The sequence below is a fragment of the Humulus lupulus genome, chromosome 6, assembly GCF_963169125.1.
Source record: "Humulus lupulus chromosome 6, drHumLupu1.1, whole genome shotgun sequence".
In the NCBI taxonomy this organism is placed as follows: Eukaryota; Viridiplantae; Streptophyta; class Magnoliopsida; order Rosales; family Cannabaceae; genus Humulus; species Humulus lupulus.
This window is the reverse complement of record NC_084798.1, coordinates 114,303,217-114,318,658: the sequence shown is the minus strand read 5'-3', so window position 1 is coordinate 114,318,658 and position 15,442 is coordinate 114,303,217. Positions and strand designations below refer to the sequence as shown.

Genomic DNA, 15,442 nt, shown 5'->3' with positions numbered 1-15,442 from the left:
GCAGAAAAATAGATATGGAGGCGGAAGGATTCTTGGTAGTTTGGCTTGTGTGTTAAGGATGAAGGGAATTCAATGGAATGCGTGTCAATCGAGGACGACGTTATTTATTTTTAGTTTTTTAAATTATGTTTTTGGATGTAATTCCGCAACTAGTATTTAAAGTTTATGTTTTATCAAACAATGGGTACCCATAACGTATTTTATATTTTATTTTGTAATATGCACAATATTATTTTGGAGTTTTAATAATGTTATGATTATTTCTTATGTATATTTTATCTAAAATAGTAGCTATGTCTAGTAGTTTTAATGGTCCAAGGTCTTAGAAATAGTTTAGTCATTACAGTTGGTATCAGAGCAACGATTCATTTGCATGAAGTTCTACTTGATACACACGCTCAAGCTCTGAATCTAACCGCCAAAGTAAGTGTTTATGTTATAGTTATTATGTTTATATGTATAACTAACGTTTTAGCCTTATGTTTTTAGTTAAGAATGGATGGAGCCTTGACCTATGAGGATATCTGAGCCATTAAGGCCTTGAAAAGAATTAGAGAGCAAAGAAATACAGTAGGAGTGCTAGAAAGAATCAATCAGAAATTACTCTTATTCCACAATGAGATAGGTCACCTCCAAACAACTAAACAAATCATGATGAGAGCAACGAAGCAATATGTTTTAGTGATTAGACTTTTTAAAGATTATCCTACTGTAATTGCAGCTTTAGAAGAAATATGGGAGACTATAGATGATGAAGATGAATTACCAGTAGCTATGAGATATTATTTTCTCATACTTAGGTTCACCTCTAAGATGGAATTCCAATTCACAAGTGAGCAAAAACATAGAATCTTTACGAATCTTCCTAGAGGAAATTTTGAGGCTCAAGATAATGATGATTATGAGGAGATATATGATGATATGTTAGATGAAGGGTCAGATGTAAAACATCCTGATTTTTAGATTAGATTAGTTTATTTATTTATTTATTTTATTTATTATCTTTGCATTTATGATTGTATATAGTGAAAACCTTTTTTCCAAATAAATATCATATTTATTTTTTAATGACATGTATGAGTTTGATTTTTTTTACAATCATAATAAATAATAAATTGAATAAATAATGACCAAGTTTAGTGAGAGTGGATACAAATCAATGGACCGGGTTCTATATTGAGAGTTAGGGGGCCATAGTAGTGAGAACAATTTTACTGATCCCAGCCCTCCCTCAATATGGTTAACTTTGGAACAACAACGAGTTTCGAGCCTAAGAATTAAGTCATATTAGAAATAGACTTAGAAAATAATAAAGATGGCTTATTTTTCTAAGTATAGAAACACACCCTAATTATAAAGAAGGCTTATATAATTATTTTCATAAGAAATCATAATTAATAGGTTCGAGTTATGTTCGCTTAGATTAAGTTTTTGCCTTAGAGCCTATTAGGGTAAGTTATAACATGTTTTTCTCGATTGTTAGAAATTTGCTGAAGATGTCGCTCAGAAGGTCTGCACGCACCAACGCTAATGCCTCTAGCATCGCTCCTGAGACTAATGAAGCCCCTCCAGTTCGCAGAAGGGGAGCGTGTGCTGCCACTACTACTGCTAACCGAAGTGCCCCACCGCCGCCAGTTGACAACACTGCAGAAATTATCAAACTTTGACAACAAGTGGAGGAATTGTTGTGGCAACAACGACAACAGACCCAGCCGCAGCCTCAGACTCAGACTCAGCCTCCGCCTCAGCCGCAACCTCAACAAATGGCTCAAGCACCCCATCAAGTAGGTCCTTATGGGGGATGGCCAATGGAAAACTATGCGCCCTACCCAGCTCAACACATGGAGCCAATCTACGAGCAGTTTCATAAGCAACATGCTCCAAACTTTGAAGGGACAACCCCTTCGAGATGGAAGAATGACTCAGAAATGTAGAGCAGATCCTAGCGCACATGAATCTCGGCAACGCGGACCACATATCTTGCGTTTCATCCCTACTAAAGAAGGATGCTAGAATATGGTGGGACTTAGTTCACCACCATGACATGGACTAGATTTTTTGAGATGTTCCACAAAAAGTACTACAACTCGGCAGTCATTGCTACAAGGGTCGAGGAGTTTGCTAGTCTGAACCAGGGCAACTTATCAGTAGCAGAGTATGCTTGGCAGTTCGACCGACTAGCCAAGTTTGCAGCAGAGTTGGTTCCAACTGACTTTCTGAGGGTTACCAAGTTTGTTAGAGGACTTAGACCAAAGATTGAGCTAGGGGTTAAGCTAGCAAACCTGGGAAATAATACTTATGTCGATGTTCTAGAAACGATGATAGAAGTAGAAAGGCTTCAGGCGAATGTTAGTAAAGAGGAGGCCAGTAAGCCAGAACTTAAGCAGCAGAGTCAACCTCAGAATGGTCGGAACAACAACCACAACAACCATCATTCAAGCAACAATAGTAATTTTCAGAAAAGAAGGCATCTTGACAACAAGCAGTCCGACAACGACAAAAGAGCACAAAAAACAATGGAGGTAGTAGGTCGGGTTATGTAGAATACCTGCAATGTGCTAAGTGCCAAAAGAAACATCCTGGTGAGTGTCGTGCAAACACCAAGGGATGCTTCAATTGTGGTCAGGAAGGTCATCGGAAGAGAGAATGTCCCCAACTCAAGCAAGAGGAGAAAAAGGACAACAAGATGGTTCCTGCTAGAGTCTTTGCCTTAACCCAGGGAGAAGCTGACACTAGCAATAAAGTTTATGTTTTATTAAACAATGGGTACCCATACCGTATTTTATATTTTATTTTATAATATGGACAATATTATTATTTTGGGGTTTTAATAAAGTTATGATTATTTCTTATGTATATTTTATCTAAAATAGTAGCTATGTCTAGTAGTTTTAATGGTCCAAGGTCTTAGAAATAGTTGGGTCATTACACATGATTCATTGTTGATCACTTGTGTAAAGAGTAGCGTGCTTATACTTCTACAAGATTGTTACTTTTAGTGATCGCTCGTCGTTGTCTATATACGTAGGAACTCTTCATGGCTCCTAATACCAGAGCTGGTAGATCGTCAAGCTGATAAGGCACAGGATACAGTAGAGAAATCGGCTCTGAACCTGCAAGTTCCGGTAGGCCGAGGTCGAAGTCGAGGTAGATGTCGTGGCAGAGGTTGAGGCTGAGTGAAGGGCCAAGGTCGAGGTCAAAGGGCAAATCAAGGACCTGACCTTGTTGCTCAGATGGAGGAGCTCCATAGAGATATGGAAGCTTAGAATGCTCGCATCAAGCAGGACCATAAGGCAGGTGGACTCTGATGCCCACCAAACAGAGATGTTTTAGACATTACTTCAATGCCTCCCAGCAGCTCAAGATAACAACCGGAACGAACCAGAAGTAGCTGCAGCTGAATTAATGAACTAGGATCCACTGGCTGGTGGGGAAGGGGTAGAACCACAGGTTGAGACACTGAGGGTGGCCCAACAGAATCCCATAACTGAACGTTTTGGTCTCCAGAAGCCACCCACCTTTGAAGGTATTGCTAACCCAGTGGTGGCAGAAGAGTGGACCAGCATACTATAAAGGATATTCGATTTCATCGAAGTTGCTTAACATGAAAAGGTGGTTTGTGCAATTTATATGTTGAGAAAAGATGCCCACATCTTGTGGGATACTGCAAAGAAGGGTTATAATGTGGTTGAAATGGAATGGACATAATTCCTAGTCTTGTTCAACTCTAAGTATTACAGTTGTACCATGATTTACCACTAGGTGGTAGAGTTTACGACTTTGATGCAAGGAAATTTGAGAATCCAGGAATATACTAGGAAGTTTGATCACTTATGCAGATTTGCACCAGATCTGGTTAGTACTGAATCAACAAAAGTATGGAGGTTTATGAGAGGACTTCGAGGAGAGATCGGAAAACTCGTGGACACCGGGAAGACAAGCGGGGTATGGCAACTTATGATATGTTTGGCTACAACATGTTAATGACTAGTTTAGATAACTAAGTTATAAGCTAATAATTTGAACTAGTGTTAGAATGTTTACTCAAGACCGTGGTCCTAGAGGGTTTGCATACTCATGACTATGGTAAGAAGTTCGACTAGCTAGCGTGGCAACTATGAACTCTAGCTAGCCACCGGGGAACAAAATAAGAAACTGTTTTGCCACCGATGACTATGTAACTAAGGTTGGTTGGCTAGCATAATATGTAAGAAGTCCAGCTTAACACCTGTGACATAAGAGTCCAGTTAATCTCCGGTGACATAAATAACTAAGTTAATTCCAATTTTTGGTAGCTACCGTGACACCTATGAACTCCGGCTAGCCATCGGGGAACTAAGTAGAAAACTGGTTTTCCACCGGTGACTATGTAACTAAGGTCGGTTGTTCACCACAACATGTAAGAAGTCCAGTTTAACACCTGTGACATAAGAGTCCGGTTAAACCCAGTGAGACGTAAGAAAGTAAATTCTGGAATCAAATCTCTATGACTAAGAAAGTATGCTGAATTCTTCTAGGAGTCTGGGTAACTAGTGTAACTAGTTTACACTCATCGACGCTATGGTAAGATATGCTAAGATATGTTAAGTTATGTTGATGGTTCCTCTAGAACCCTAGGTAGGTATGTTAAGGTATGAATGACTAAGTATGTATGTATGTTAAGATATGAATGACTAAGTATTTATCTACGTTAAGATATGAATGACTAAGTAAATATGTACGTTAAGATGATTAAGTAAGTAAGTATGTTAAGATATGAATGAATAATTAAGTATGTATGTTAAGATATGACTGAGTAAGTAAGTATGTATGTTACCAGTTAAGACTGTATGTATGCTCTTTGATTTTCTGCGTGCAGGTATACTTTCAGGGTATAAATTTTGGTTATGAGACATGACCATAAGTTTGTCAGGACGTTCACACGTTATTAAATTGTATGTTAGGGTTCAGTTTCATCAAAATCCTATTCTTGGTTGATTATTAGCCTAGTTATAGTTAGTTAAGTTCTTGCTTCGTTTATGTGGTTATAATTGTTAAGTTGTTTGTACTAAGTGTTTTGCTTACCTAGTTGTTTCGTCTTGTAGGTAAGCTCAAAGGCAAAGTGGATCAGAGAGCACCAGAGTTAATCAGCGAGGATGTACATGCATACCAACCTTTTGGGAATTCATGTTTTGGGGGCTCGAACCCATATGATAACTAAGAAATAATTTTGGGCTTGTTGAATGGCTTAAAATTATGACACTTTAAATTACCTTTAAATATGCATATACTTTCGAACTCTTGCATGTTTTGAAAAAAAAATTTTTATATTGATTTTTGGTTACCTTATTTTTAGAAAATGGTTATGTTTTTTCGCAAATTATGTTAAGAGATTTTACGGGACGCCACACACATGCTGATTTTTATGAAGAAAATGTGATTTTTAATCTAAGTTTGTGATTTTGAATGAATTATTAGTTGCTGGAATTTTTGATTAAAAATTAAGAAACATCTTTTAAACGAGATAAATAATCTTAGTGTATCAAATAAATCATGCCCTAAGTTATGTATATGTAAAAATGATATTTTTAAAATGTAACCATGAATTTTCACATTATTATTTAAGTGCAGTTTTTTTTTTATTTAAATAAGAAAATGTTTGGGTTTAAATTCACTTATGATTTTTAAACAAAATAAAAGTTGCTGAAAATTTATGTTATTAAGTTAAAATAATTATTTTGTTTAAAATTAATGGGTCTTACACCTACATAATATAAGTCTTAAATAATATAAGTGAAAATATATTTTTCCCACACTTTAAAATTATAAATTATCATATTAATCATGTAATTTTTATTAATTTAGAAAAAGTAATTTTTTAAAGTAAACAAGAAATTTATTAAATATTTCTAAGTGCACAAGTTTTGTTATTTTCTATGTTATTTAAAATAATAAATGAGATTATTATTTTATGATAAATTAAGAAAAATGCTAAATGAATTGTTTTTATAAAGTAAAATAATATATTAAATGGTTTAATCAAACTTTGGGGCTTAAAGAAACAAATAATGGTAAAGAAATTATGTTGCTGAGTTTTATTTGAAAAAGTAAGAAATAAGCATGTAGGAATTATCGTTTTAAAACGTCATTTTTTAACAACGCTCTCACGTATGCATGTCACATGCAAATGCATTTTTACATTCAAATATATGCTTATTGTTAAAACATATAGTTCTTACTTTGTAACCATGAAGGGATAATAGGTAGAATTGACATTATTCTTTTGTGATTTTATGTGAACATGTGTATGTATGGATTTATTGGGCAACGTGTACCATGTGTGCATGACCCAAGCTCACGTGGGGTGTATGTGTTGGGCAAGAATATTGACATGTGATTCTAAGAGGAGATGTTTGATTATGATTATAGGCTCGTTGTGAAGTTTTTCTCATTTTGCTTTGCTCGGACTTGAGGTAAGGAAGTTAGATAGAATTTCTATGTTTTATGCTATGAAATGGTATGTTATGAGGACAATGATATGCTATGTATGTTGATGGACCATGTGATATGAAGTATGAAATTCTATATTGAAATGCCATGATGGATATGATGCAACATGTGTTTCCTTTGTGTTGATATCACTACTAGAAATATAGGTTTTTACTTCGGTTTTTATAGTGAGCATACAAAAAAAGCGAAGTAAAAATCTTTTCAAACTCTTTTACTTCGCTTTTCAAATTGGCGCTCTGAAAAAAATTACTTACTACTTCGCTTTTTTAAAAAAACGAAGTGAAAAATTCATAGTGGAGAGGGCCGTGTTTGTTTGCACAAGCCCTTATATTATGTTTAGAGATAGTAAAAATGCAAAAAACTGGCCAAACCAAACGCGGCCCTTGTGCACTTTTAACTTCGGTTTTTAGGTAAAAACCGAAGTAGAAAGTGTACCTTCCACTTCGGTTTTTACCAAAAAACCGAAGTTAAAAGTGCACAAGGGGTATGACTTATGGACCTTTAACTTCGGTTTTTTGGTAAAAACCGAAGTGGAAAGTCCACTTTCTACTTCGGTTTTTACCAAAAACCGAAGTTAAAAGTGCTTTATAAGTCCCTTCCCTAGACCCGAACGGTCATCTTCTCAAAACCTCTCTACCCTCTGCAAAAAGAAACCCCCAAAACCTCCATTAACCACCGTGAGCCAACACCCATTTTGATTCTCCAAACCTTTTTTTTTTGTTTTTTCTTTATTTCTTGCAATATTTCTACCCTATAAACCGAAATATAGTCCAAAAATCTTTTTTTTTTTTGTTTTTTAGAGAAAAAAAAGCATTTGGCCGTGGGTTTTTTATCAATTTGAAAGTGGTGTTTCTTGCCGGATTTTGACCGGATTTTTGACATTGCAAGGGGATTTTGAGCTTCAAAACAGGTATAGATTACTAAAATGTGGTTTTGATGATAATTTTTTAATTTTCTATGTTTTTTTTAATTTTTTTTATTATTCCGAATTTAAAATTAATATAATTAATATTTTATTAATTTTTATAATTATTTGTTTATTTTGTTAGTTTAAATAATGTGATAAAAATTAGGTTTATTATAAATATATATATGCATATTAGTTAATTTTAGAAATTTTGACAATAGATAAATTTGTTTTTTAAATATTTGAAAAAAAATAAATAGCTTGAAGATGATCAAAGTGTTGTTCATTAGTTTCATTAACTAGTTTGATTTTTTTTATTTATTGATTTGATAATTAATTATGTAGTTTACTAATTATGTAATGTTTTAGTAGGGTCGTTGATTGAGTGGTGAACTTTGTTGTTCATTTCGGGTGCATTGAAGATTAATATTGAAGGTTAGTTATTTTTTGTATTTATATTACTATAAGATTTATGTATAAAGATAAGACTAATGTAATCATGCATATTAGATTTAGTGAAAGTTATGTTTGAAAATTAGTGAAGTAGGCTCTGGGAAATTTGCGTGCTGTGGTGATATAAGGATGGATTGATTTATGCTTGATTATTTTGTTTGTTTGTGTTGTTGTTATAGGAAATTTTGAAATTGCGGTATGCTATAGAAACAGAGGATACTCTGCCGAATTTTTAAAAAAATTTATAAGACTAGAACCTAATAATGATATATTCATCTATGCTTGATTATTGTGTTTGTTTTAAATGGTTTTATAGGTAATTTTTAAATTACGGTATGCTATAGAAACAGAGGATACTCTGCCGAATTTTTAAAAAAATTTATAAGACTAGAACCTAATAATGATGGATTCATATATACTTGATTATTGTGTTTGTTTGTATTGATTTTATAGGTAATTATGAAATTACGGTATGCTATAGAAACAGAGGATACTCTGCTGAATTTTTAAAAAAATTTATAAGACTAGAACCTAATATAAGTTTTTTTTCTAACTTATTAGGAATTGAATATTGTTATTAGTATGGATAAATCATGGATGCTTGAGAGGAGAGAAACATCACAATTTCAAGATGGATTCAACAAATTTTTAGAGTTTTGCCTAAAGAATTGTAGTGATCCACAAAAAATTCGTTGTCCTTGTATCGATTGTGGTAATTGAGTAAAGGGGAATATTACCATGATAAAGGATCATGTATTTTGTCGTGGATTTGATATGAGTTATAGTAAATGGTATTGGCATGGAGAATTATTAAATGATGACCCATATCCATTAGGTAGGCGAGGTGTAGATGATTTTGAGAGTAATGATTTTGATGATCATCCTATAGAATTGCTTGATGAAGCACAAGAAGAGTTTTTTCATAATCCAGAAAAATTTGATAGTATGGTTAGAGATGCAGACAGACAATTGTTCAGTGGTTGCAATAAACTAAGATTGCCCACAATGGTTAAATTTTATAACATAAAAGCAGAAAATGGAGTTAGTGATAAGTGTTTCAGTCAATTTTTAGCTGCTTTCAAGGAGATTTTGCCACTAGAAAATTGTTTTCCGGAGTCTACATATGAAGTAAAGAAAACATTAAGTTTGATAGGGTTGAAGTATGAGAAGATTCATGCATGTCCGAATGATTGTATTTTATATCGTAAGGAGTATGCAGACATGGACGCTTGCCCAGAATGTGGTTTATCACGGTACAAACCTAACAAAAGTAAAGAGATTAGGAAACTTATTCCTCAGAAAGTGCTATGGTACTTACCTTTGATTTCGCGGCTGAAGCGATTATATCGAAGTGCAGAACACTCTAAGAACTTAATATGGCACGAGACTGGACGAGTGAAAGATGGTAAACTCCGGCATCCTGCAGATTCACAGGCCTGGAAGAAGGTAGATTATATCAATCCAGAATTCAAAAATGAACCAAGACATCTTCGTCTTGGTTTAGCTGCTGATGGAGTAAACCCGCACAGATCTCTTAGTAGTAGGCATAGTTCATGGCCTGTCTTCCTGGTTATGTACAATCTTCCTCCTTGGTTGGTGATGAAAAGGAAGTTCACGATGTTTTCATTAATGATTTCGGGCCCAAAACAACCAGGACATGATATCGATGTTTACTTGGCACCATTAATTGATGATTTGAAAGAGTTGTATGAAAATGGTGTTGAGGCATATGATGGTTTTAAAAAAGAAGTGTTTAATTTGAAAGCGGTGTTGTTATGGACTGTTAATGATTTTCCAGCATATGGTAACCTATCAGGTTTAAGCACAAAAGGTTACCAAGCTTGTCCAATTTGTTGCACCAACACAAGGGCCCGTCGCTTGTCAAATGGACGCAAAATGTGTTATATGGGTCATAGACGATATTTGCATTTAAGTCATCCTGACAGAAATAAAAAAAAAACATTTGACGGTACTGTGGAACGAGACATTGCTCCTTTGCCATTGTCAGGTGAGCAAATTCTTAAGGAAGTAGAAAAATTTGACTTTAGGTATGGGAAGAAGAATAAAAACAAAAAAGTCAATGGATGTTTTCAAAGAAAATCAATTTTCTTTCAACTTCCTTACTGGAAAGATTTACTCGTTAGACATTGCTTGGATGTCATGCACATAGAAAAAAATGTATGTGAAAGTATAATCGGTACATTACTTGATATCCCAGGTAAAACCAAAGATGGTTTGTCTAGTCGTTTAGATCTTGTTGAAATGGGTATAAGACACCGCTTGGCACCTGAAGAAAAAGGGGCTCGCACATATTTGCCTCCTGCTTGTTTTACATTGTCTAAAGAAGAGAAGCAAGCCGTATGTCAATCATTGGTAGGGATGAAAGTGCCTGATGGTTACTCATCGAATGTTCGAAACTTGGTGTCTATGGAAGATTTGAAGTTAATTGGAATGAAATCACATGATTGTCATATATTAATGCAACAATTACTTCCAATTGCCATTCGGTCAGTTTTACCAAAAAGAGTTAGAGATAGTGTGACAAGTGTGTGCATCTTCTTTAATCAACTATGCGGAAAAGAATTGGAAATGAAGAAGTTGAATGCATTGCATGATGAAATAGTTGAAACTTTATGCAAGCTTGAAAAATATTTTCCACCATCATTTTTTGACATCATGATACATTTGATGGTCCATTTAGTAAGAGAAGCCAAGTTGTGTGGGCCAGTTTGGGCGAGATGGATGTATCCATTTGAAAGGAATATGAAGGTGTTGAAAGGATATGTACGTAATCACCATCGCCCTGAAGCTTGTATTGTTGAGTGTTATTTAGCTGAAGAAGCTGTGGAATTTTGTTCAGAGTACATGGTTGGAATCGACACAATCGGAATTAGCAAACCACGAAATAACTCGGATGGAGTTGATAGAGGATTACGAGGGAAAGGAACAGTAGTGACCATATCTCGTGCAGAATTAGATCAAGCTCATTTAGTTGTGTTGGAAAACAATCCCGAAGTTCAACCCTATATAACGTAAGTTATAGATTTAATAAACATTATGCTCATTTTTATGTATAATTGAAATTTTAATATGTTGTACTTTGTATTGTAGTGAGCACATGGAGTTATTACAATCAATGATTCCCAACAAGGTTAAAAATAAACAGAAATGGATTATAGATGAGAACAATAAAACATTTAGTCGATGGTTGAAAAATATTATTCTAGCAAGGTTGGGAGAAGAAAACCATGGAGTGTCGACAGAGTTAAAATGCATATCATTTGGACCAAGTGTTCATGTAATAAAGCACAATGCTTACATTGTTGGAGGAAAAAGATTTCACACAAAGTCACGAGATGATGCTCGAATGGTTCAAAATAGTGGAGTAAGTATTGTGGCAGAAGCAGTGCATTTCGCTAGTGCAAAAGACAATAATCCAGTTGCTGGTACTATGGCATATTATGGGGTTGTTGAAGAAATATGGGAGCTTGATTATTCCTTATTTCAAATTCCTCTGCTCAAGTGTTCTTGGGTGGACAACAATGTTGGGGTTAGAATTGATGAACTTGGATTCACTTTGGTTGATTTAAGTAAGAAAGGTCACAAGAATGATCCTTTCATCATGGCTACCCAAGAAAAACAAGTGTTTTACATAACTGATCCTGCTGATGATAAATGGTCAGTTGTTTTACGAACCCCGGAAAGGCAGTTTGTAGAAGATGAAAATGACGAAGAAAACGATGATTTGTGTAACGACCCGGATTTTCAAGACTCGATAATGCGGAAATATAAATGTTTTCATTTAACAAAATGTCTCAAAAACCCATAGAAAAAAAAACTTTTTAAAAAGTCGTATGGCCATACTTAACATTTAATTACAAACATGTTTTATAAAGATTAGAGTGAGCCTAGTTTAGGAAAATTACACAACATTTCCAAAAATAAAAAGGCTTCCCAAAAGGTCGGTCCACATGTACATTTGCAAGGAAGACTCCAGCGCTCACTGCTCTGCCTTGCCCTTGCACTGACCTACAACATGAAACAACTAGGTAAGCGAAAACGCTTAGTAAGATCAACTTTCAAAAAAAGCATGTAGAGAATTAGGGTTCCGGACCCATCCGGATCCTAAACAATCAATTTCAAGAACGCTAAAGCGTCCTGGCAAACTTATGGTCATGCCTGATAACCAATGATAAATTAATTCGTAACTAGATAAAAATCCTGCACTCAGAAAATCCCAGAACAAGCAGATATATTATATCACAACTATATCTTACCAACAATTATATCCCTGCACTCAGAAAATCCCAGAGCAAGCAGATATATTATATCACAACTATATCTTATCAACAATTATATCCCTACACTCAGAAAATCCCAGAGCAAGCAGATATATTATATCTCAACTATATCTTATCAACAATTATATCCCTGCACTCAGAAAAATCCCAGAACAAGCAGATATATTATATCACAACTATATCTTATCAACAATTATATCCCTACACTCAGAAAATCCCAGAGCAAGCAGATATATTATACCACCATATAATTCGAGACCAACGCTCGATAATTTCCAACAATTCAGGCGTAACTTGCCCTCCAACATAATTGCTAATCTGTAAAAGAGAACCGAGTCTCCACACTAAGATCTAGCCAATAAATATCCTCAACAATGGTAACTATCGTGTTACCTAGGGCATCGCGATCTATCCAAGAGTGTAATCCAATTTACACGGTTTTACGGAGACTTCTATGTTAATCAGTGGTGCTGGTGAGCAGCTGCCCCTAGGGTGTTCAACCTCACTCAATCTTGGCAACCCCTAGTATTTATAGGCACTCTCACGGAATGGCCAATATTCACGGCTGCTATCCGGGAATAACTTATCAGAGCACTTGCTCGGATTCTAACCGTCCAATGATTAAGTAAGCATGAGGGCCCCTAGGTCCCATTTATCTTGGCGCCCCTAGGTTTAACCAGCTTATCCTCATCTCATGGCCACTCGTCGCGGTAATGAACCGGACATAAATAAAATCAAGCAGTGTGACGGGGATCAACCGTCTAGGATATGACGGACTTCTACCGTTCATATTTTCTAAATCAGCACTCACTAGACTAACGTCTCTAAGCAACTTTCTATGACAGCCTATATATATGCATGTATCCCTATACTAACATACAAGACAATAATCATTTCATGTTGCAGCCATACAATATAAGTTGACTTACTTGGAGTCCTTAGCGCTCAGCAGGTTTTCACCCTCCAACGTTCAGTCCAGTTACGCTTAGCCAATACTGTAGTTATCCATACAGTATACTCGGATTAATTATGGCACTAATAATTCATTATTATTATTTTGGGCAGTTTGGTCATTTTAATAAAAGTCATTTGTAAGGATTTACAATCCTTATTTGGTTTTAAACCTATTAAGGAAAGTTATACAAAATATTCGAGACTAAACCCTAAGTCTCGGGGAGACCTATCCTAAGGTCTCGATACCTAGGCTCGGGTATCACAATGGTATTTCCCACAATCCGCTAAAAATCTTATTCTTTCCAGGTATCGCTATTAACCCGCACTTTCGACTAGTCGGTTAAAATATGTAAGATTTTAGCCGGTATTATATCCAGAAAATACAAATAAATTCCTTAATTATTTTTAAAGAAAATAAACTCTTTAAATTTTCCTTTTATTTTTCTTAAGGTTTTAATATCTAAAAACCGTTTTAAGAAAATTGCCTAATTTGTCTTAATTAGGAAAACCGTTATAAATTTCTCATCTTGACTAATTAATTTTCCAAAAGCAATTAATCAATTTTACTTACTAGGAAAATAATTTATTTAATTATTTTTCTCAAAATATAGGGTTTTAATCCCTCTTTTAATTTATTAACTATTAATAAATTAAATCTCTTATTTTTAGAAAGAATAAAAACTCTTTAATAAAAATAATTCATTTAAACTCAAAGGGTAAATTTTAGTGAAAATATGATTTCAAGACTTACCATTTTATATCTTGAAATAAACAAAATTTTACTTTTTACCTTATGTTCCAAAATCTCATTTTTACACTAAGTGTGAAAAACCTATTTTTCACATTTTTAACTACATACTTCGTTAGTTCATAACTTGAAATTTACTTACCCAATTGTTACCAAAATTTCCCAATTCCATTTTTGTTATGCCATTTAGGTCTTTGTAAAATCTTAGGTCAAAATGAGCATTTTTGATTGGTGAAATCATTTTCCAACAATGAGGTAAAAATGACCTTATTTTCAAGTCCTTATTTTTTCCAAACTTTGACAGTTAATAACTTTCAAACCGTTTAATATTTTCTTACCAAATTTTACAGTGGACTAATAGGTTATGCCAGAAATATGTCCACAAAATTTTAGAAAAAACTGGGTTCATTTGCCCTATACAGTGGCTGTCCAAACTTGGTTCCGAAAATAAGAATACGAAAAAACAGTTTTTTACCTAATCTTTGAAATAGCATAACTTACTCATTTCTAAACATTTTTTAGTGTTTCAAAAGCTCAATTTTATGTACGCAATCTCAACAACATCACAGTACAATTAAATTTTACAAAAACAATATACAGTGGCTGCTTGACCCCTTGGAAGTCACAGCTCAAAACATGTTTTGTTTTAGGGTATCCTACAAAACCCTTGGGGGTTTTGGTTCCCATTTTCAAAAATCAATACACATGCATCATAAAAATTATTAAACAACTACCATAACCTTATTACATCATCAACAAGAAACTCTAAGCATTAGATATACAAAATAATGCTTAAAACTAAAAACCCTACAACAAAATCATCAAAAGTAAACTTTTTACCTCTTTGGTGTTCTTGCTTAAGGTTTGGACCTTCCTATAAGCTTTGACTCCTTCAAAACCTTTCAAAAACCCTAACCAACTTCCTCCAACAACATAGGTAATTAGCTATTTGAAACTCTATGATTAAAACTTGACAAAAGTCTAGATTAATGAAACTTTACCTTAGGGAAAACCCTTCCTAGACCAAGACTTAGCTTCCAAGTTTCTTTGGTGTTCTTGGGGTTCAAAATGGAGAGAACACTTGAGAGAGTCTTCAAAAATCAGATGAGAGTGAATGAGGGAGGGAGAGTGGTCGGATTTGGGGGTTAGAATGGCTCACACAACTCTTCAAAATATTACAAAACACTTGAGTGCTTTTCTACCCACTTGCCCACTTGACTTCTTAATTAAATGGGATTTGAATTTTATAAAATTGGGTTCACACCACTCTAAAATAGCACATGGCCAGCCACCCTTTTCCATATATGTGACCATTAATTTTTTTTTAATTTTTTTTAATTTTTTATAAAGGTTAATAAAGGTTTATAAGAAGAAAAGTCCAAATTGACTTTTGACACCTTTTTTCACTCTTATTAAGTTTTAATCACCAAACTTAACATTAATTAATTAAATTAAATGTCTCTCACATTTAATTTAATTAATCACATAATAAAATTTAACCTAAGGTCCATTCATGGAATAAAATTCCCCATTTCGGCAAAATTAGGCATTTAACACAAAATGCCCTAAAATTTCCATTTTCTTTTAGGT

At 34.3% G+C, this 15,442-nt stretch overlaps 1 long non-coding RNA gene across 2 annotated transcripts; it reads right to left on the bottom strand.

Annotated features, from left to right (window-relative positions):
* Window positions 1-11,675: 11,675 nt before the first annotated feature.
* LOC133784160 (uncharacterized) lies at window positions 11,676-15,020 on the bottom strand. 2 transcript variants are annotated; one of them, XR_009871169.1, is made up of 4 exons: window positions 14,854-15,020; window positions 14,693-14,771; window positions 13,080-13,145; window positions 11,676-11,878 (listed from the first exon to the last, which is right to left on the bottom strand). It is a non-coding gene; the product is annotated as an uncharacterized LOC133784160 (long non-coding RNA). The 2 variants fall into 2 exon arrangements; XR_009871170.1 differs by lacking the exon at window positions 13,080-13,145.
* Window positions 15,021-15,442: the final 422 nt, after the last annotated feature.